General features: G+C 37.2%; 1 protein-coding gene and 1 non-coding gene across 14 annotated transcripts in view; both read left to right on the forward strand.

The window, feature by feature from the left end:
- Nucleotides 1-24,449, forward strand: part of DLG2 (discs large MAGUK scaffold protein 2) — a 2,236,304-nt gene that overhangs the window by 237,854 nt on the left and 1,974,001 nt on the right. The gene's annotated exons all lie outside the window — the stretch shown is intronic.
- On the forward strand, nt 4,942-5,013 carry TRNAC-ACA. Its single transcript has one exon. It is a non-coding gene; the product is annotated as a tRNA-Cys (tRNA).

Genomic DNA, 24,449 nt, shown 5'->3' on the forward strand with positions numbered 1-24,449 from the left:
ACATCTCAGTAGCTTTCTGATATGGCAGATCTTCCATTGTAGACTCATTGCTCTTTATCCCTGGTTTAAAATTCTTTTCCTAGGATCTTTCTTTTCAGTCATACTGGGGATTCCTTTTTACCTGTCTCTTGAGTTGGAGCTCTTATTTCCTGTGTCCTATCTCTTCCTTCTTATTGATTCTTATACTTGGAGAAACATCCAGTAACTTCTTTATAAAAGATTTATATGAGGTACATTTTGTGAGATTTTTCCTGTCTTTAAATTACTTCATGCTTATTTGTGTGGCTGAGTATAGAATTGTAAGTTTGAAAATATTTTTCCTCAGAAATTTGAAGGCATTTTCTACTGTTTTCTAGCTATAGAGTTCTGTGTCCTTATATTAATAATTCCTGATCTTTTGTATATAATCTATTCCCCTCCAACTCCTTCATTCTTCCTCTGGGAAGCTTGTAAGATATTTTCATTACTATTTTAGAATTTTATAATGATTTTTTTGGTTTTTTTTTTTTTTTGGTGTGTGTATTTATGCATTGGCTGGGTACTTGAGCAAGCTCTTTAAGTTTGGAAACACGTGCCCTTCAAGTTTAGAAAGGTGCCTTAAATTATTTTATTAATGATCTTCTTTCCTCTGTTTTTTCTAATCTTTCCAGAAATTCTGTTTTTCAGATATTGGACCTGCAGGATGGGTCATCTGATTTTCTTAGGTTTTCTTTCTAGATTCCATCTCTTTTTGTTCTACCATATGAGTGGTTTTCTCACTTCATCTTACAGTCTTTCTGCTCAGCCTTTGATTTTTGTCATCATGTTTTAGATCATTTTTGTTCTTTGAACCAAATTTATGAAATCTTCTTGTTTTATTAATGCAATATGTTCTCATCTGGCAGAGCCTCCCAATGATTATTTTTTGAAGTTTCCTTTTCCCTATTTGATCTCTGCTGCATCCACGTTCTTGTGCTTGTGTTTTTATGGTCTGTCTTACAGACACATTCATCAGATGTTTGGTGATCTTTGATTGTCTGCTTGTATTTAAACTGGGGCATTAAAACCTGGAGAGAACCCTTGAATGTGACTTGCTAATCATGGGCTTCACAGTAGGTGTTGTGGCAGAGTTGTTTAATTGGGGGGGGGCTGATCACATTCTGCAGAGAAGGACTTTTCCAGTACTTTTCCTGAAAGGTACAAGCCTGTCTGGTGTTCTGGTAGTTGGTGAAGAGGCCTGAGGTGTGCAAATGTTCACTTATTTTCTATGTTTTACTTTATGGTATCTCACTCTCACCTTTTTCTGGCTTCTCATCCCCCAAACCCATTTTTCCATGCAGCGAATAAATTCTGATTTTCTGCTAGTGGGGCGGGACAGCTGTCTGGTACATAGCACTGGGGAAGGGATCTAAGGTTCTAAATGGTTCTCGGATAGGTTTTCAGCAAGTTTCTTCTGTTTTAGCCCTTTACTTCAAGAAGTACTCAGTGCTGGTAATTCCTGACACTTCTGAAGATTCTGCAAGAAGAATTTGGTTGCTTTTTTCAATTGCTTCATTAAGTGTTCTAGATCAGTTACTGTTTATCCTTTTGCTTTCTGGCATCTACAATTTCATGTCTGTTGTCTCATTTCCTATTCTCTTTATCTCTGTAAATTTATGCATTTTGAAAAGCTCATTGCCAACTTCTTATTTCAGAAGGAAGTGAAAATAAATGCATTTCTTATGTCTTATTTTCTCACAGAAATGCCATTGATTCTTTAAACTGGAGTTCAATTCACAAGTGGTACAGTTCCTTTGACCACAATCCAGTGGTCTATAATGGGCACGGGAGTCTTTTCTTGTAAGCTTTTAAAATTCAATTGCATCAGCCTCCTCTCTCATCCTTTGGTGTCTTTTTTCTCTGGAGTTTCCACAGTGCATTGCTACCCTCTTATTTTTCTCTCCCTTTATCTTTCTATGCTTTTGGTTTAGAATGCCCAAATAGTCTAAACTTCTGAGTCTGAAATTCAGAACTTTCCATAATACATGCCCCTGTTTGTTCTGTCTCTAATACAAACGCTTTTCTTCGGCTAGTCTTGTTTCTCTCTGTTACTTTCCTTCAGTTATCTCTTTGTTTATCAGACATCTATAAGCACTTGTATAAGTAACACTTGTATAAACACTTATATATTCTCTTGTTAAAGATTAAAAAATGAATCCTTGTGATGCTTGCAATCTAATATGAGATACGCCTCTAAACAGTTTAATGCTCTGACATAGTATAGGTGCTATAATAGGATAATGACAGAATACTAAGGGGCCACTTGGGGACAGGGTCAAATCTCCTGTGGGAAGGTAAGTGAAGGTCTCACTAATGAGGCATATTTAGCTTGATTCTTGCAATGTAGTCTCCAGGAGGTCTTAGTGCTAGGACTTGGTGAGAGAACAGACTCACCAGATGGCATGTGCTGCTTGAGGAAAGTGAAGGGTTCAGTGCAAATGATCTTGGTGCATTAGGGCAAATATAGGAGTTGTGAGGATGGAAAATGATGGGGGGGGGTCCAAAAGGGTATATATTTGTACTTTAGAAACATCACTCTTGTAGCAGTGAGGAGGGTAGATTGCACGGATACTTTTTCCAGTTGGTGGGTCATAATCAAGCATTTCCATGGATTTCTCAAATCATCCCTCCTTCTCATTCCAAATCTGGTTCACCCTTCAAGTTCTTTTCTTTTTCTTTTTTGCTTTTTTAAAAAAATGTTTATTTTTAATTGGAGGATAATTGGTTTACAATATTGTGTTGGTTTCTGCCATATATCAACATGAATCAGACATAGGACTTTCATATATCCCCCCTCTCAAACCTCCCTCTGGGGCTTGATTCCATGGGGTAGCAAAGAGTTGGACGCCACTGAGTGACTAACACACACACACATACACACCCCCACACACAACACACACACACCCCCACACACCTCCCACTCCATCCCACTCCTTGAGATTGTCACAGAGCACCAGGTTTGAGCTCCCTGCATCATGCAGCAAATTCCCTCTGGCTGTTTATTTTACATATGGTCATATATATGTTTCAGTGCTACTCTATCAATTCATCCCACCCTCTCCTTCCCCTACAAGTCTTCAAGTTCCTTTCTATAAAGCCTTTCTGAACAGTTCTAGCATGTATATTCTTCCATTTTTCCTTAGACTTATTTTGGCTGCACTGACTCTTCATTGCGGTACATGGACTTTCTCTAGTGGAGAGGCAGTGTCTTCTGTGATGGCATAGCGGCTACTCAGCAGTGTACAGGCTTTACTAATTGTGGTGTGTGGGCTTCTCATGTGTGGAACAGAGGCTTAGTTGCCTCGTGGCATGTGGGATCTTAGTTCCTAGACCAGGGACTAAACCCATGTCCCCTGCATTGGCGGGTAGAAACTTAACCACCGGGCCTCCAGGGAGGTCCCTTCTTAGACTTTTAAAATGTGAATTATACTACATGGCACTTGAGTATATATGTACTTGTAAGCTTGATACTATTTCCTTTGTGTGCGTGTGTGTGTGTACTGTTTGTCTTGTCTCTTTAATAAATGTGCAGTCTTCTATATTAGAAGACTAATAAAGTCATGTATGTAATGTGACTCAACAGATATTTGATTTTTATAGCATCGATTAAAGAAATATATAGTGAGATACCACTATGTGCCAGGTCTGTGACAAGTTCTGGAAACTGACAGTGCATGGGTAAGGGTCCCATCTCTGTCCATAAAAGAAGGTAGAGGTCAATTTTTAAATATATCTAAAATTTAATTTACTGCTTATAGCCTTAATAACCACAACCAGATTCTGATTTACTTGCTCTCTCTCTGCAATTTAAGGCCCTTATGAGAGCGGAGTTTTTTTGTTTGTTTGTTTGTTTTAAGCTTTTACTTACACATCAGTAGAGTTCTGGTGAATGGCTTGATACTGCCTTTCCTTGGGGTGTCATTTTAATTAATAGTCCCTTTAATTTGAATTTTTCGGCATACAGGTTGCAAATGAATGCAAGAATTTTAAAACTATATTTATTTATAAGCTGAAAGAGAGTATTTTACTGTTTTTTAATCTATTTTTTTTTTCAAATTTGGCAATAAAGAAGATAGATCTTCAGTTTACTGTAAGTATAAGAGAGCTATGAATAGAAATTGGAAGTACATTCTAGGATAGAATTGTGATTATTTAAACCCTATGTGCAGTAGCCAGCTTTATCTTGATAAAGTGCAAATCATGGCTCTAACCTCACTTAAATTTCTCTCTCTCTTTTTTTTTTTGGTTTAACAGATATTAGAGTTTGTTTTACATTTCTAAGACCAAAGCTCTCTTAGGAAGCTCATATATCATCTTAATTTATGTAGAAATAAATGAAAATATATTATGAGGTGCATTTAACCTTTCAGGATTATTTAGAGGAAGATATCTGTATTATGGACATTGTTGTACTCATACATATTGCAAGTGCCAGTTAAATTTGAAATGCTATCTGATTGTGTTATCTAGTTATATCTTTGGGAAGTTGATTTAAAAGTTAGTTAAGGGGTTCCATTCTTTTGTTAGTTGAGACTTGGTTGATTATAGTTTGACCATTATTGGCTAATTTTTGTTGAGTATCTACTGGATACAAGAAGATGTTGGAGGTCTAAAAGTGGATGACTTGTTGCTCCACACAGGTCATCCGGGAATTCTTCTATTATTTTGGTTTTTGTGCCCATCATGCATCTGATGCAGGTTCAGGGAGCTTATATCTCACACTTGCAACCTTCTCAGAACCATTACCCTTGGGTCATCCGAGCAGCTCACCTTGAAGCCCTCCTCTCATCCCCCGTTTGTCTGGTAGGGGATAATCCAACATGTTCTCTCACAGTGCCTGTCCATCCCCCATCTTGTTTCTCTGATCTGCTACTGGTTATTCCTCAGAGAACTTAATAAATTGTATGACACTAATCCCCCTCTTCCCTGGTGGCTCAGATGGTAAAGCGTCTGCCTACAATGCAGGAGACCTGGGTTCGATCCCTGGGTGGGGAAGATCCTCTGGAGAAGGAAATGGCAACCCACTCCAATATTCATTCTTGCCTTGAAAATCCCATGGGAGGAGCCTGGTAGACTACAGTCCGTGGGGTCGCAGAGAGTCAGACACGACTGAGCGACTTGACTGACGTGCTAATCCTCCTCTTGGTCTTCCCAAGTGGCTCAGTGGTAAAGAGTCTGACTGCAACGCAGAAGACGGGTTTGATCCCTCGGTTGGGAAGGTCCCCTGGAAAAGGAATGGCAACCCACTCCAGTATTCTTACCTGGGAAATTCCGTGGTCAAAAGAACCTGGTGGGCTATAGTCCATGGGGTCGCAGAAGAGTTGGAGATAACTTAGCTACTGAACAACAATAATAGTTCTTCTCTAAGGTTTTTCTTCTAGATAACTCAATGTATGACAGTTGATATTTGAGAAAAGAAGGAGTGATGGTTGTAATAAACTTTGAAGAAAGCCGATCTTGTACTGGAGACTCCAAGATTTCAGAGAGAGGCTTGAGCAGAATCAAAAGCTAGACTTTTTCACAAAAATGCATCATCAGAGCAGCCATCCAGGACCATGTTTCCTAACATTCCTCAGTTAACTAAGTTCCTAAGTTCTCTAAGTTTTCTTTTTATAGACGGGTCTGATTGCCTTCCCAGAGGAAAAAAAAATAGCACACTGTATTGAAGAGAGTTATAGCAAGTTTATTTACGTTGTTATTTGCAGATGGTTGCAATTGCTGTCTAGAATTTCTTCCCATGTTCAGGTTGTATAGAAATTGATAAGAGGCAGTAGCAATCAGTATGAATGAAAAGAGATACACATAATGACAGAGTTGAATTGGCTGAAGTGGGGACCGAGTATTGGTTAAAAGGGCTCTCAAGGAATTGTTCCCAAGGATTTCTGAAAGCAGTCACCCAGGGAAGTAGTCCTGTCTCATGGAGTGTTTTACTGAGTCACAAATGTGTGCAGTGATTTTTGCCATGGGATGTAACTTTCGAGGTTATTTCCAACTGCGGAAATGTAGACTCTGCTAGGTTAAGAAAGAAAGAAAGTGAAGTTGCTCAGTCGTGTCTGACTCTTTGTGACCTCATGGACTATAGCCCACCAGGTTCCTCCATCCATGGAATTTTCTAGGCAAGAGTACTGGAGTGGGTGGCCATTTCCTTCTCCAGGGGATCTTCCTGACCCAGGGATCAAGCCCAGGTCTCTCACATTGCAGGCAGATTCTTTACCACTGAGCCACCTGGGAAACCCTCAGATTTCTTTAGGTTAGTGAAAACAGGCAATCTTTGGTAAAAGTAAAGTGGCCTAACTGAAACTTTCTAAAAGTGGGGCATACCTAACAAGTTAACCTAACTTACTACAAGTGAATAACCTGACTACATTGAACTGGATAGGAAATAAAGCAACTAATGTAAGTAACTGTGGAAATTATCTTGTTTGGATCCTCTAAGGCTGAAGACCAAAGAATTATACATAAATGTATTCTAAGTGTCAAGATCAAATGGATTCTCTTTTATTATGAGAGATAAATTCTTTTTATCTTTTTTTTTTTTTTTGCTTTTCTGTTTTGGTAATACTTGGCTGTTGCTATTTCTTGTGTCTTATGTCATATTCCTTTTTGTATTCCTTTTTATTCCCCTCCTAGAATGAACCCTCAAGTATAATTTTCATTTAAGATGCATTTATGGGAAACATTCTCTGCCATTAATTCTTCAAACAGTGTATCTCTTTTATTCTTGCTATCTTCTCCTCTGGGAATTCCAATTTTTTTTTTAAGTTTCTGATCTCATTTAAAACATTTTATTGGAGTATAGTTGATTTACAGTATTGTGTTTCAGGTATAGAGCAAGCAATTCAGTTATACGTATATATATATTCATCCTTTTTTAAAAGATTCTTTCTCACATAAATTATTATAGAATATTGAATAGAGTCAGGAACTCTGATTTGATGTATTTTTCTCTCTTAATATCTTTTGTACATTCTAATACTTACCACTCTATGTTTCACTCTAGTTAATTTTTTCAGTTCTATTGTCTGTTACTAATTATTTCTGCAGCTATATCCAACCTATCATTTAGCCTTCTATTTTTAATTTTAATGATTATATGTAATATTTGTGGATATTCCATTTGGTTCCCTTGGGAAATCTGTCTGGTCACATTTGATAGTGCTGTTGTTTTTCATTATGCTTTCTACCCTTCCTTTATTTTTTAAATTATTTTATAGTTTGTACATAATAATCCTGATATTTGTGGAATTTGTACAGTTATTTGGAGTTTGTTGTTTTCGCTGATTCTTGCTTATGGTAATTGGCTTTTACAGGTTTATATTTTATTTTTTAATTTCTTTTTTGTCTTTTTTTTTTCATTTATTTTTATTAGTTGGAGGCTAATTACTTTACAATATTGTAATGGTTTTTGCCACTACATTGACATGAATCAGCCATGGATTTACATGTGTTCCCCATCCCGATCCCCCTTCCCACCTCCCTCCCCATCCCATCCCTCTGGGTCTTCCCCGTGCACCAGCCCTGAGCACTTGTCTCATGCATCCAACCTGGGCTGGTGGTCTGTTTCACCCTTGATAGTATACTTGTTTCAATGCTGTTCTCTCTGAACATCCCACCCTCACCTTCTCCCACAGAGTCCAGAAGTCTGTTCTGTACATCTGTGTCTCTTACTGTTTTGCATATAGGGTTATCATTACCATCTTTCTAAATTCCATATATATGCATTAGTGTACTATATTGGTCTTTATCTTTCTGGCTTACTTCACTCTGTATAATGGACTCCAGTTTCATCCATCTCATTAGAACTGATCCAAATGAATTCTTTTTAACGGCTGAGTAATATTCCATGGTGTATATGTACCACAGCTTCCTTATCCATTTGTCTGCTGATGGGCATCTAGGTTGCTTCCATGTCCTGGCTATTATAAACAGTGCTGCAATGAACATTGGGGTGCACATGTCTCTTTCAGATCTGGTTTCCTCAGTATGTATGTATGCCCAGGAGTGGGATTGCTGGGTCATATGGCAGTTCTATTTCCAGTTTTTTAAGGAATCTCCACACTGTTTTCCATAGTGCTGTACTAGTTTGCATTCCCACCAATGGTGTAAGAGGGTTCCCTTTTCTCCACACCCTCTCCAGCATTTATTGCTTGTAGACTTTTGGATAGCAGCCATCCTGACCGGTGTGTAATGGTACCTCACTGTGGTTTGATTTGCATTTCTCTGATAATGAGTGATGTTGAGCATCTTTTCATGTGTTTGTTAGCCATCTGCTTTTACAGGTTTTTAGTGATTTTTAAATAATTGTCAGCTCATATTCCTTGGAGAGATTATTTGAGGCCTGGTTTGTTGGTGCATTCTTGCAAAGAGGTTTTAGTGTTTTCTTCTGACAGTTCCTTGTTGTTCAGTCTCTTAAGTTGTATCCAACTCTTTGCATGCCAGGCTTCTCTGTCCTTCTCTGTCTCTAGGAGTTTGCTTAAACTCATGTCCATTGAGTTGGTGATGTTACCTAACCATCTCATCCTCTGCCACCCCCTTCTCTTGCCCTTCATCTTTCCCAGCATCTGTGTCTTTTCCAGTGAGTTGGCTCTTTGCAAGTTCTTGGGGCTTTACAATGCTGGGACCACTTTAAGCTACACTTTTAGTTTTGAGTTTATATGGGTAGCATAAATTCTGGCCTCAAACCAGTATGAGTGTAGGCTTGCATTTAGGAATTCTCCAGGAGGACATCTTTTGTTCCCCCTCATTTTTTCCCCATCCATCTAAGATTTAAGACCAAAGGATACAGGTTTCTCACCATCTCCTTCCCCTTATGAGTTATTTTTAATTGTTTTTCATTGCCTTTGGATTTTCCTGTATTTGTTCCAGTGTCTCAAACCGATCTGTCATGTTTTCAGGGACCAATATTTCTTTTCCACTTTGAATGTGGCCCAAGTGTATCTTCTGTAAAAATCTAAGTCTTAGGCCACCATGGATTGGTAGGTTTATCCCTGTGATAAATACCAACCTCAGAGCTTGTTTACCTCTCTGGATTTTTGTTTCCTCTTCATTTCTACCCTCTGAGGTTTTCTATTTTTTTCACTCTTACAAACTTATAAGAAAATTAAAACAATTCTATCCAGCATCTTCTTCTATTCTAAACGGAGAGATTTCTCTGGACTTCTCATCTGAATTACTGCCTGATATGAAAGTTTCCTTTTTGTTTTAGAGTGATGAAGGAAATATAGACCCCATTTCTCATTCTTATTTTATGTTATTGTTGTAGTTTCATTTTTTATCCATGTATGTATATAAAATTCCTTCTCTCCCCTCTCTGTATATATGTGTATATATAGTTTCATTCCTTATCCATTTATACATATATATTTCCCTCTCTCTTTTCCCTCTATATGTGTATATACACACATATATATGTATGTATATATATGTAGTTTCATTTCTTATACATATAAATTTCCCTTTCTCCACACATACACTCACACTCTCATTTCAAGAGGTCTTTAAAGGAAGAAGAGGTCAATGCACTCATTCTGCCATATGGAACTGCATGCTCAATTAGATCATTTTAAGTTTCTATTTTAAAACCTTGTGACATTTTGTTCTAGAAAACACTCATTGCAATATTTAGTGTATAGATGCAAGATGATTTTACCCTGACATTTTAACCCAGTAAGTATTTGACATCCCGACTTTAACTCTAAAGATAATGTTGACTTTATATTGTAATTTATAAGTTTTTTTTTTTTTTGGTCAGAATTAAATCAATACTGAAAAGTTTTCTTTTAAAAGGTATCTTAGTCAATCTGTCCTATACTTAAGTTAAATAATTTTTAATTTTTTTAATTCAAATTTTTATCTACTGAAAATTTCTCATCAAAATCTTTTCTACCTTATCTCTTCAAAGACGTTTTGATTGCAAATCAATTATTTTTCCCCCAGTGAGATTATACCTTCAGTTGTGAGCTTTCCTTTGGGGTCACTGTCTCTAACAAGCACAATTTACTGAGTTCAAATTTTGCAATCTAAAAAAAATATTGCGCAGTCTAATGTTTGCCTTTTGAAGTTCAGCCATTGTCAGTTTTGTGCTCTTTGAATTATTCTTACTAGTAGTAGTGTGTAACTGGATAAATTAATTAGAAAATAATTTGTACTTGTTTCTTAGTCAAATCTTGAGAGCCATTTCTCTCAGTTACTTCAGAATGATTTAGTTCATTTTGTTGCTAATACAGTTTTTCCATATTCTACTAATCAGTGTGTGTGGCTCAGATGGTAATCTACCTGAAATGCAGGAGACCTGAATTGGATCCCTGGGTCGGGAAGATCCCCTGGAGAAGGGAATGGTAACCTACTCCAGTATTCTTGCCTGGAGAATTCCATGGACAGAGGAGCCTGGCGGGCTACAGTCCATGGGGTTACAAAGACTGGATACAACTGATCAACTGTCACTTCACCTTATACTAAATGCTCACACTGGTGGGTATATCAAAGGATAAACAGAAGGATCAAACAGGAGAAATAAAATGTATTCAGAGTTAACGTAATAGAGTTTAAATAGCAGAATGAAACAGTGTAGTAGGATTGGAGGCATAGAAGGTTCTGCTTGGACACATTTCATACTGTTCCAGCAGGTATTTTTGACAGAGACTAACTGGAAATTTAGTTCCTAAAGGCAACCTAAACCATCAGTGTCAAAGCTAGAGTCTGAATGGATACTATATGGAGGGGAAACTTAAATTCCTTTTGAAAGTGGAAAAATACTCTCTTCTGATGGCAAAAAGAGACATGTAGTTTCTTGCCAATGATTTAAAAGAGAGTGTCAGAGTGTTACTTTTTCTCTTTTGTTTTGGGTGTATGGAGTAAGAAGAAGCCAATATATTAGAGGAAATATTATCTTCTTAGTGTAAAACACCTGGAATGGCTAATCTAGACTTTCTCCTTTATTGAGCTTAATCAGCATAAGCAGATGGATTTAGACAATCTGGAGTTATGATAGGAGACAACTCCTGTTATCTGAAAGCACCTGAAATAATGGTTTTGACCCAAAGAGATTAAAGTTTTAGAGACAGAATTTCTTGAATCATCTAGGGTGTTTCTAGTCTTAAAAATTTGAAGTGTGGTTGATGTATAATATTATGTAAGTTACACATGTATGATATAGTGATTCATAATTTTTAATGGTTGTACTTCATTTATAGTTATAAAATATTGGCTACATTCCCTGTTTGTACAATATGTTCTTGTAGCTTGTTTTATATATAATAGTTGGTACTCTTTAATTCCCACCCCTATATACCCCTCCCCACTTCCTTTTCCCTACTGATCATTACTAGTCTGTTCTCTATAGCTGTGAATCTGTTTCTTTTTGTAGTATTCACTAATACGTGGTTGCAGATGGCAAACTTTCATTAGTCTTCATGGGTGAGTGGTATTCCATTGTATGTATATATACTACAACTTCTCTATCCATTCCTCTGTTGGTGGACACATAGGCTGTTTGCTAAAAAATGCAAAATCTTGAATCTTACACCGATGAATTGTGATTCAGTAACTTTGGTTGAATCCCAGGAAATTGCATTTTGAATGACCATTCCAGGTAATTATAATGAACACTATATTTGAAAATAATTATCCAAAAGGGTACATACCAGATCAAAGTCAGAATATCTCCAAGGGTGATATAGATGTATTTTAATTGTGCTTGGAAATAAAATTCAGGATAAATTAAACTGTTAATAATAATAGTTGAGGCCAGTATGTGTTATTTACTTCAGTGTCCTAGCCTTTAGGACTTCCTCTCTTATTCAGCTGTTCAAGATTTTTTCAGTTGATTCAATGAATAGCTATATTTTTGCCTTTCATTTATTTCTTTATTTTAATAAAGGATGAAAATAAAAGTTTGTATGTCAAACTATGCAAATCATGGCTATAGTTGAAGCCAGCATTTCTTAAAGCCTGTGGATACACATGAGTGTCATATGAGATTTTAATAGCTGGTTTGTGTGAAAATGGATTTATTGTTAATTATGAACAATTAATCCATTTTCTGTGCAACAGTGGGTTCAGTACAGTTAAAAGGTTTTATTGTCTTCAAAATCTTTAGAAGTGAATATGTATCTTTATTCTCCAAGAGAAAGATATATTAAGTATTTATATGCCTTATTTATTTATTTATTTTTTGAGCAGCAGACTCTTCTAATGAGAAATCTATTAGTGCATTTGGAGATATTAGCATTGTTAGGAAAAGAGCTTGTGACTTCCTGGTGGAAACCAGTGCCACATGTTTGTAGACCTTGGCAATATACTTAACATTTAGGTTCAGATCTTCAGAAAACAGAACCTACAAGCTTGGAAGATGAAGTGAGTTGCCAATTTTATGGGTTTATTTTTGTGTTCATTTTAAATCTTTCTGACATACTAGCTTGTAAGCTGAATGCAGACAGGCACCATGTCTTATATAGAAAACATATGTTTTGTCATCTTACCTGTCAGTGATTTATTTTAGGTGTACTAATATTAGTATTCATGGAAAAGAGCAGTGCTTCTACATTGTTGAAAACCACCTGGTGGAAATAGGGGTTTGTGTATAAGAATTTGAGCAGAATATGACGAATGAAAAAATTTTGCTTCTCTTTTTTCTTCCTTCTTCAGGTACACCAGCAGTTCCTTACATTTCATTTCTCTGTGTCCTGCATTATTCAGAAATAAAACAAACTTCTAAGTTTCTTTTGTACTTTTTTCCTTTAGTCAGCACTTTTAAAGTATATTAGAAATTGTTAAAACTGTTTTTTTAAAAATCTAGAGTTTGGAGTTTTAAAAATGATAATGCATCAGTAATCAGATGATTTCATTCTTTCCTTAATTTTGCATAAAAATCGTGAAGCTAAAATAGGTATTAAAATCAACTCAATGCCTACATCCTGAATGCCCACTGTGTAGTAAGAGTTAAGGGTGTAATGATGACAGGGATATAAAGCTATCCTCATGGAGCTTACAGTCTAACAGGCAGAGAGATAGAAGTTGAACAAATAATTATATGTGCCACAAATACTTTGAAGGGAAACACAAGATGTTACCCTACTTTACCTAGTCAGGAAAGGGATCCTTTGGAGCTAATATTTCAGCTGGCTGTATTTTAGCAGAGTGTTAATGGTGGTTATGGTGGGAAGAGGGGCAAATGCTAACATTAGGTCAAAGCCCTGGAGGTGAGAGAGAGAGAGTAAGGGACGAGAGGCGAGAAAGAGAAAGATTTTCTATAGCTATTGATGGAAGTCCAGTATGGTACATCTGAAATTTACCATGTCTCATACTGCATCCTTCATGCTCTGCTCCAGACTTGCTTCTCCCACTGTCGTCTCCATTTTAATAAATAGCTACTCAGTTATTCCAGTTTTTTAGACTTAAAAACTCTCTGTAGCCTCTCTGGCTTTTTTGATGACTCTTGAACAAGCAATAAAGGATTCTTTTCCTAGCGTGTTTTCTCTTTCTCTTTTCTTTTCCTGAAATACTTTACCTCTGGATAATTATATGACTTACCTCCATTTCTTTCTTCAGATGTCTGCCCACATTTCACCTCATGATTGACCACTTGATATAAAATAGTATTTTTTTTAATTCCTAATCCCTTTACCCTATTTTATTTTTTCCAGAGCACTTATCACCACTGGATACATATCATATATATTAATTTATTTTATATGATTCTTGTATTTTTTTGCTCTCACATATGAATGTAAGCTCCATTAGAATGTAGGCACTTAGGTATCTAGGTATCCTGGTGGCTCAGATGGTAATGAATCTACCTGTAATGTGGGAAACCTAGGTTTGATCCCTGGGTCAGGAAGATCCCCAGGAGAAGGGAATGGCAACCCACTCCAGTATTCTTGCCTGGAGAATCCTAAGGACAGAGGAGCCTGGCGAGCTACAGTCCATGGGGTCATAAAGAGTCAGACGTGGCTGAGCGACTAACACACTTTTTCATTAGAGTAGGGACTGCATCTGTCTTTTTTTCATTCACTGCTATAATTTCTGTGCTTCTCAACCAGCTTCTATTGAATGAATAAATATATTTTTTTATTGAGAGACTGCATCTAATGGAAGTACAAATGCTGAATCAAGAGTAGGATGGATCTGAATTCTTAGCTTACCTCTGATATTTATAAATTCTGAAAATTTTGACAAGTGTTTAATTTCTCTGAGCTTCAGATTTGTTATCTATAAATCTTGGCAGCTGGACTATAAACAATCTAAGGACTTTTCTTTTCCTAAGCAGTGCTAATGATCCTATATGTCTTCATTCTTTTGACTCTTTCCCAGATATTTTGGTCACAGTTTATGATAAGGTGTCTATGGGCTCAAGAGTCATTCTGTAAGGTGGCATGGGCTGGTAGTACATGGCTTCTTTGTTCAGGCAGCTGTAAAATATATGAGAAGCTCTCAGAACATGGTCTAAGAACATCTATGTACATCAGTGCCCTGGGCTTTCCCCATGGAATGAACTATGACTGACTACCCCCTACCCCCAAATGATGTTTTTGTCCCCCCCTCCCCACAACTAATATTGTAAAGCTGTAAATTTTGACTTAGGAACGATTTAAAGTCACCACTAATTACACATGAACAAAATTAATGGTTGTAGACTCTCTGGATTTCAAGCTGCGGTTGAGATCCTCAAAGACACATAGTGTTTTAAAGCTGTACTACTTCAGAGCTAGACAGTCCAAACAGAGTTAAAGTGTCCTGAGTATGCTATTTGTGCTATTGAATGCAAACCAGACTTTCTCCATGAATGGTGCCTCTGTGAACTCTCTTATCAGAACTCTTTGGTTGCTGCTTCCTTAAAAATGTCTAAACTATTGTGTTTCATTTATCTTCTCTACAGAGCTTTACTTACAGATGATAGCTCCTTACAACACAAACTTCATAATTCACACAAATCACTGAAACTTCACCTTAAGAGGCTTTTCTTTAAAATACAGTGGTCAGTGTTTAAATAGATTGTATCATGTTGCCCTAATAAACATTGATATGACAAGGTCCCAGAATTATTGAATAAATATTTGTACTATTTAAAGCCGAGGAGGGCATGGCAACCCACTCCAGTATTCTTGCCTGGAAAATCCCCATGGACAGAGGAGACTGGTGGGCTGCAGTCCATGGGGTCGCAAAGAGTCGGACACGACTGAGCGACCAAGCACAGCACATTGAAAGCAGTGAAGAAAATCACAATGAAGGAAGTACTTATAACATTTCATAGAGTTAATGGCTGATACGAATATGCTCCAAGTTCACTATTGGTAACCTTCAGTGTTAATAGTTTCGGATGGATTTGGAAGGGACATTGCTGTTTTCCAGCTTAGTTTTGGGAAAAGGAGAGATTTTAAAACACTCTTGAATTTTTTCCATTACTTTTTAAAGTTATAAGCCTTTGTGGCTTGGGACTAAGAAATAACATATTACATGGTTTTATTTTGGGCTTAAAGGAATTGCCTAGCTGTGTGTTATCCTGAAGTAGGGGTGTATAAAAAGAAACAGATCATTAAGTTAGAGTCATTAGAAAAATAGCATTTTTTATTTAAAATATCAAAATGTAATTAGTCGTTTGTTTCTTGTTGGAAATAACTTGCTGTCATCAACAGAATAGTGGAGATTAACTTGTGTTGCTTTTGTTAATGATGGCTTTATTTGTGGGTAAAATAAACAGTGGTAAATTATCATGTAATCATTTTCATGATGTGATAAACTTTAATATTTTTATAATTGACATGGATTTAAAAAAATGTTTATTTGTATTTGTTTGACTGCCTTGGGTCTTAGCTGTGGCATGTGGGCTCTAGTTCCCAGACCAGGGATTGAACCTGGGCCCCTTGCATTGGGAGCGTGGAGTACCGGCCACTGGCCCACCAGGGCAGTCCCCTGTCATGGATTCTTCATCTCAACAGTGTGCCCTAGTTGGCAGAAGTGTTTAGAGGGAGGCCAGAAGGGGTGGTGCACCAGGAGTGGGGAGGGAAGGAGGTAGAAGGTAAAGATACCCCAACCATGTTCAGCTTTCATGTTTTCTTATGGTCTACCTTTACTTTTGGAATCATGAAGTTATTTTTCTTAGAAATTTTTCTTCTGTTTGCTTTCTGCCCCAATTTTTCCGTCTCTATTCTTTTCTAGTCCAGTTGATTTGATATTTATCTTGTTTTTCTCTCTCCTTGTATGTCAACCAAGTATATTTCAGGAAATATTTTATCAGTTCAAAGATATTGAAAGATGAGAACTTTGCCAAGGTAAAGCTGCCTGATTTCTTTTCTGTGCTGCTTTCCCAGTGTATTAAAAAATGGACTTCCATCCTCTTCCTACTCATTAGCATTGTCGACTATTTATATCACAAGTCTGCTGGGCTTCTGGTACTTGATTATGTTTTTTAAGCACTTGACTAATATTGAGCCAGAGCCTCCAGTTCTCAAACCATAATTTTGGGGGATTGATTTGGCTGTCCTGAAAAGCTGCATTAGCCTTTCTGTCTACCAGGACTTCATCGACCATGGGAAGAATTAGTTCTCTGATTCAGTGATCATTTAGGGATGCCAATAAGCTGGTTTATTTCATATACAGCTGACCTTAAAACTATACATTTTATAAAACTGCAGGTTATTGATAATCCACTCAAATTAAATTATGCTTCCATTACTGTTTATTCATTCTTTATTGAGTCCCTAGAAATATTGGAAAGTGCATGACAGCTGCCTAAATGTGCAGTTCTTCTCCCTTAGGAAGGAAAAAGAGGAAGGGAAAGAGACCATATTCTGATTGCATCTAATACCTACCACTATTTTAGCAGTCACAGTATTTTCTTTTGATAGGAACTTACAATTCTTGAGAGAAGATCCTTGAATTCTCCTTTCATTTTCTTCTAGCTTAGGGTCTACTATATACTGGAGAAACAAATATTTTGCAGGCATAGAACCATATCATCAGGCTTCTTTAAGAGCTGTGGTCCCTTCTACCTCCCAACTTGGGGCTCCTGTGATTTATTTTAGAGGTTTCTATGGATGTTGATTCTTTTCAGTTCTTTGTATTCACAGATGGTGAAGGTGGAGTGCTGGTTGCTCAGTGATTTTTAGCTAGAGTAAAGGATTAATACTAAACACTTAAATGGTTTTGCATTCTTTTCCAATCAAGGTCAAAATGTGTGGCTCCTCCTTCTGCTTTATCACATGCTCTTCTCTCACTCTTAGGCCACTGGCACTCATCAGATCTTCAACAGAAACATGTTGCTTCCCTTTTCCCTGCCTGGAATGTGATTCTTCTGTCTTCATTCTGCCCATCTGCCATCTTTCACCTTGAAAATTGTTATTCATTCTTTAGCTCTCACCTGGGAGCAGGGAAGCCTTTCCTGATAACCCACAAATGGTCATGTTCCCCAGTTGTGGTGTATTTTACCTTTTCTACATTGCACTTACTGTAGTTTTCATTTATTTATGTATGCATTTGATTATTTTTGTTTCTCCCATAAGATCATAAATTGTAGGAAGGTAAGAACCATTATTTTGTTTATCATTTTATCCCCTGTGTCTTGAATAGTTCAACTCAATGCATTAAAGTGGTACTGAAGAAATGAAAACCCAGTTGTATTTTGTCTTGTTTCTTTTTTTCCCCTGGTAAAGCAGAGTTTCCCATGAATGTAGTGGGAAGGCCTTCTGTGTAGATAGAACTAAGTTCATTCTGGCTGCTTAAGTCCCTAGTTGTATCCCCTTTAACGTTTGCACTTCTCAGGCATTGGCTGAGAGCAGGAAATAGGCACAGGAAAAAGAAAGGTTTTTTTGGTTCATATTCTGTTGCGTCATCTGTAATATACACTTGTTCCTCCTCTTTCTTGCTATCTGTACACTCCTCCTGCCCCATTATTTTGCCACTTTGAAGTTTCAAGATAGTGTCTCAATGCCAACATTGCTCCTACCTGGTAGAAAACAGTACCAGATATTCTGAAATATAATTCTTAGAACTCTGGCCAACCAAAGGCCCAAATAACTAAACGTCAGGATGCTCAAATTAATACTTAGATTATAGAACTCAATCCTTCTAGTTAATGAAGGACTATTTATAAATAGAAGTAATATTAAATTAACTAGTGAAATTGAGTATACCACTTTAGAAACAGTTAATTAGAAACAGTTTTCTGTTTCTAATTAGAAAAAGTTATCTGTTGCATAATAATAGTTTATGTTGTAGATATATCTGACTAGATTCACAGGTAAAAAAAAATGTACTCTTTTCTGTTAACCTTGTTTAAAGCTCATGCCCAAGTAATAAGTGCTGAGCAGTAATTTGATCCTTTAAAGTTTTTCCTAGTTTGAATTGGGGTCAAAATCATCTCCTGAGTGAGACAGGACATAGCTGGGAACTGACAGAGAAGTCAGGTGGGGTGTGAGCTGGAGAGAAGCAAGGGAGCCTTCCGCACTGTGACTGGTGAACATTTTATCAGTCCCCGTGTTTTTCTGATTGTGGAAGGTGGAGAGGCAGTTTTCAAATGTCTTGCATGGTCTTTGGAGTAAATAGGAAACAAAGTGGCCTCATCCCTCTGGGCCCCGAGTCCTAGAGGATTGACACCCTAATAAGACAGTATGGAGTAAGCAGCTCGGGTGGATAATTTTGCTTTGAAGAGCCACAAGGGTTGCCTTAAGAGGTATTCCATCCCCGTCTTGAGTTGAGATGCTCACATCTCCTCTGCTGTGGCCTGATGCATGGCACTGTGCCTGTATCAGTGTAGAGCAATCCAGGAATAGGTAGTGGCTTGTTGCAGAGTAATCTTACCCCAAGTTGTTAAGACTCTGGGGTCAGGCCACTGCTGAGCCCTCCTGCCAACCCCATTCCAAATGTTCAGCAGAGCTGAGCTTTTTATGAGACTATCTTACAAGTGATTGTACCTTGGGAGTCATTGCAGCTGGAATGGTTGTTTACCAAACTGATTAAAGAATCGGTTAAGACAGAACAGGGTGGTAATAATGGCATACAATATTGGACAACTTTTCATATGCTTATTTACTGTCTGTATATATTTTGGGGAAGATGTTCAAATATTTCCCCAACTTTTTATTTGAGTTGTCTATTTTTCTGTGGTTGAGTTTTAAGACTTTTTGGGGTATATTTTGGTTTCATTTTTTTTTTTTTTATCAGATACGAGTTTTCCAGATATCTTCCTCCAATGTGTGGCTTGTCTTCTCACTCTCTTAACAGTTTCAAGAGAGAAGTTTTAATTTTAATAAACTGTAAGTGATCAGAAAAAAAAGAATGGGATGGTAATACAGAGTTGAATGGGGAAAGACTTGGCACATGCTGACAGGAGAAGCTAGCAACATTGACTGAATCAGAGTGTTACTGTGGGACTCTGGTATATAGAGGCAGGTACTTGAAGAAGTTGGAAGCTCAGTGATGATCCTCCCAGAAACCTGTTCTTTTGCCAGTGATATTACTCCTACTCCCCTAAATGTCTTTCTCAGGTTGGAGCTCTTAGCATTTTTTGCATGCTTATTATGACAGACACTCTATACATAACTTCACATCCTCACAACAACCCTAAAAGGTTGGACCTCCAGGCTTATATTCCTGTAAGTCTTTCTTGCCAATCCTATGTGTCCTGAGCTACTTTTGACTTCCCAGGCTTAGATGAAATGACACAGAGAGAGTCTGGGCATGGCTTCTGAAGCAGCCACTGGGAACTGTAGGACATGACACAGAACTGTGGAGGAATTAGCTCTGTGTGAAAGTGAGATGGGAGACCGAGGTGAGGTACCAGGCAGACACTAACATGTTTTCAAACTGTGGTGCTGGAGAAGCCTCTTGAGAGTCCCCTTAACAGGAAGGAGATGAAACAAGTCAATCCTAAAGGAAGCCAACTCTGAGTGTTTATTGGTATTGGAAGGACTGATGCTGAAGCTGAAGTTCTAATACTTTGGTCATCCAATGCAAAGAGCTGGCTCACTGGAAAAAACCCTGATGCTGGGAAAGACAGAGGGCAGGAGAAGAAGAGGGCATCAGAGGATGAGATGGCATCATTGACTCAATGGACTTGAGTTTGAGCAAACTCAGAGACATAGTGAATGACGGGAAAGCCTGGCGTGCTGCAGTCCATGGGATTGCAGAGTCAGAATGACTTAGCAACTGAATAACCACAACTCAGTGAACTACACTGTGGTATGATTTCTTTCTGCAAATCTTCCAAAGTAATAAATACCCTGTGGTGAGAGACCTAGGGCTCTAAGGTGAAGACCTTAGGGCTCTTCATGAAGCTGGTGTAATTATGCACTACACTGCACTGCTTTGCATATTTCTTTGCTCACCTTCCCATTTCCCCTCACTGCTCCCCCTAAATAAAGGGCTTCTATCTTCTAAAGAAAGTATCAGTCCTTTAATAGCTCTTAAGTTCTGCTTTCTGGAGGAGCTGACGTAAGACATACTATCATCTGAAATTTGGCAAAATTAAGATATATATCATTTACCTTATAAATATTTATTCTCTTCTTGTATTGTTGAATCTTTTCCTAGGTGGCATATTATTCTCTCCTTCATATATCATCTAATCCTATCCACAATATATTGACATTTTCAAAAGTTGCTTTGTTAGCAGTGAGATTGGACTTGGCTTCATTTTTCTATGATATCATGCACAAATATTTTAGACTTTTTAAAAAAATATTAAAAAATATTTTGGACTTCAGAACTGAATAAAAATAATTCTTTGCTTATGTTTTTATCTTTTATACATCCTGGAAATTAGGAGCTGATTTTATATCCATCATATTGCTGTAACAGAGCCTGGCACATTGCATGTTCTCAATAAATGTTTCTTGAATGAAGGAATGATAATAATATCAAGCCACTAAAATATGGAAGCAACTCTGTTCTTATTTAAGTTTCTTTCCCCGCTTTGGACCATTTCATAAGTTTTCTTTGCAGCTCCTCCTCGTACACAACTTTTGCTATTGAAATGTTTAACCCAGAGGGAGTTGATTGTGCTATTTAAGTTTTTCAGGAATTTTGTTGACTTCTTGTTATAGATCAGATTGATTTTTAAATTACTTTGGATAGACCCAGTGAGTTTTGCAATTGAGGTCATGTATTTGGAGAAAGGTATTATCTCAGTAGGATTGTAGTTATTGCTCAAGATTTTTCAGCTGCTGAATATTAAAAAAAAAGACACATCAGTAGGCCTGTATCAACAAATACCAACCAAGAAGTAAATTCTTTTAGTTTCAAGGGTGCTGCAATTTGGAATGATGAGTCAATAGAGTCATTCACATTTAAATACTAAAGATTAAAGATTGTTTTATACTTCAGGTAGTACTCTTATTGGGATGCTTTTGCATGAAAAACACTATAAACACCTTGACTCTTTGATATAGACTGCAATATATTATTTCAACCTCTAATTCTATTTAAATGTTCATAAAAAACTATGGAGATCTTTTCATTTGCTGGGAAATTCTACAAGCTGTTCTGTCCTTGCATTAGTTAACACTAGCTGCTGTAACAGATAAACTCTGGAATCTCAGGGGTTATACATTATAAGCATTTGTTTCTTTTTTGTGTCAAAGGCTGATGGAGATGTACATAGTTAGGTTGTTTTCACTCCAGAATTAACTGAAGAATTTAGGCTTCTTTCATCGTGTCATTCCACCATTTGCCATCTTCAGCAGGAGGTTGGAGGAGACTCTTACGGTCATCTGCTGGATAATTTCCATTCTAACCAGCAAAAAGGGTAATAAAGAAGGGGGTCACTTGCAAAAAGTTACTATTGGCCAGGTCTAGACGACGTGGGGCTTCCCAGGTGGCGCTAATGGTAAAGAACCTGCCTGCCAATACAAGACTTAAGAGATGCAGGTTTCATCCCTGGATCAGGAAGATCCCCCCAGAGGAGGGCATGGCAGCCCACTCCAGGAATTTTGGCCTGGAGAATCTCGTGGACACGGGAGCCTGGAGGGCTGCAATCCATAGGGTCTCAAAGAGTCAGACATGACTGAAGCAATGTAGCATGCACGAACACGATGAGCATAGTTCCCACCCCCATTTCACAAGCCAGAACTACGTCATGTGGCCATGTTGAAATGCCAGGGAAGCCGGGAATGATGATACGGCTGTGTGTTCAAAAGGATTTTTTAGTCATGACACGCAAACTCTGAAAGTTCTTAAAGAGTGTCCATCTTAAAGTATTAGAGGGTAGCCTGACTAGCTCAGTTGGTAGAGCATGAGATCTTAAAGGATTTTAGGGCATTTTTGAAGATTAATCATATCTCAATATTTTCCCAGTGTTTTTCTTTCCAAGTTACATTCATCAATTTAATGGCAAAGGCTGCTTGTTCTATGAAAACAAAATGAGGTGGGTATCAGGCTTCATAGGCAAAGAAATTCTAGAGGGTTGATGTATCTTGAGTGATTTTTTTCTTTTTGACTCTAAAATACTTGATTTTTCAAGCTCCTAAATGGGTAAAAACATTTTAAATAAGTGGATGGGTGTTTTTATAGTCTGAATTCTTGTTTACCAGACTAAAACTACAGCATTAGGATCTGGGAACCTAGGAGTTTGGGATTCTTTCCTGTGTCAACTTGAGTAAATCATATCTCAAAATAATGACCTGTATTTAATTGAATATTTACAACACCTCAACTCAAAGAATGTCAACTATGATAATTTTATAAATTGTAATTACTGGTTTTACAAATCCTAGATATCTCAGTTTTAGGGTTTCCTTATGTAGGTTTGACATTGGCTGCCTAAATAACATGGACAGACTGTGGATGCAGACGTTAATAGGCATTCTTTACTCTTTTTTGAAGTATAACTGATAATAAGGTTGTAAGACATTTAAAGTGTACGTCATGTGTACATATGTTTTGTGAAAGAGCTAATGAACACCTTACGTATTTGTCATTCTTTTTTTCCAGTGAGAACATTTAGGTTCTAATCTCTTGGCAAAATTTAATTATACAATATAGTGTTATCAACTATTGTCATCTTGTTATATATTAGATCCTCAGACCATTATCATCTTACAACCACGTTTGTGGTAGTATCCATTCTTGATTCATAAGTGTATTTATTCATACAAAAATGAATAAGACACAGTCTTTTCTGTTAACAAGGCCGAAACTTGTATGTGAGATAGTTAATAAATACAATGCCATGTGGCACATTTACTAGAGAGGAATTAACAAGAGTCTGGTTAAAACACAGATACAGTTGTTTTGAAAGGTGATTAGAAGTTTGATCTATAAGGGAAAGGGGAAAGACTTTTTTTTTAATAGAGATAAAAAGTATATACAAAAGCCTAAGTCATGAAAGAGAATGGTGTGTTTAGTGAATGTTGACTCCATCCAGGTAGCTAGAGAACATTGGAGATACTGGTATTTTACAGTTCTCAGTATGCCTCAACATACACTAAGATGTAGTCCTAACCAAGGAGTATGACTTGGGTTGTGAGAAGGTCTTGAAATTCCATTAAATCAAAAATAATGAAAATTGTGTGAAAAGTTTTGGGAGGATGCGTGGGATGAAATACAACTTTGGAAAGATGTGAGTGAGTTATCCTGAAATAAAGGACATGAAATAAAGGTTATAAATTTAGTCTTATGGTCCAGAGGAAAGAAATAAGACATAAGACTAAGGGATGCAAGTCATCTTGAGGTTTCATCTTAAAATGTGCAAGACTTCCAAATTTACAACTGTCCAGTGATGGCATACTTCACCTCAGTGTGGATGACCAGAAGGCAGATAATCCTTTGCTAGATTATTATAAAGGAGATTGTGTATTGACTCTAAGGTGTTATGATTCTGGGATGTATTGTAACTTGGATTCTTTAACTGGACTGTGTGGATTGAATCCAGGCTATGCAGCTTTCTATAGGTGTGGCTTTGGGGCAAGTGATTTAAACTTTGCACATCTGTAAATAAGGATATTATAGTACTGTCCTCAAAGAGTGTTCCTGAAAGTTAACTGATATAATCTATGTAAAATGCCTAGCATAGTTTCTGGCAAAAGGTAAGCACACTATAAATATTAATCATTTTTATCATCATGTTGTGGCTCAGAACAAGACTCCCCCAAATATTCCACAGTGGCATATTGATTATTTTGAACTGTAAGTTACTTAACAGTTACTTGCACTGAGAAATAGCCAGTTAAAGAAGAAAACTCTGACCCTTCTCTGTCTCCCTGAAAGTGGGAAATAAATCACCCAGGAGAAAGATGCCCTCCATGCATCTAGAGTATTAAAAGAAGGATCCACTTTTCCCGAGAGATGGGGAATTGGGGGCTAAGAAGCCTGTATAAATGAACTTTGTTATTTTAATTTACTACCCTAAACCCAAACTCTGTTTAGATTCTTCACTAAGTACCCCAAACCCAAGTTTCCTTGTCTTGCCAATTCCTCACAAATTTATTTTTTTTTGTCTA

This window comes from Cervus canadensis, chromosome 29, assembly GCF_019320065.1.
Source record: "Cervus canadensis isolate Bull #8, Minnesota chromosome 29, ASM1932006v1, whole genome shotgun sequence".
Lineage (NCBI taxonomy): Eukaryota > Metazoa > Chordata > Mammalia > Artiodactyla > Cervidae > Cervus > Cervus canadensis.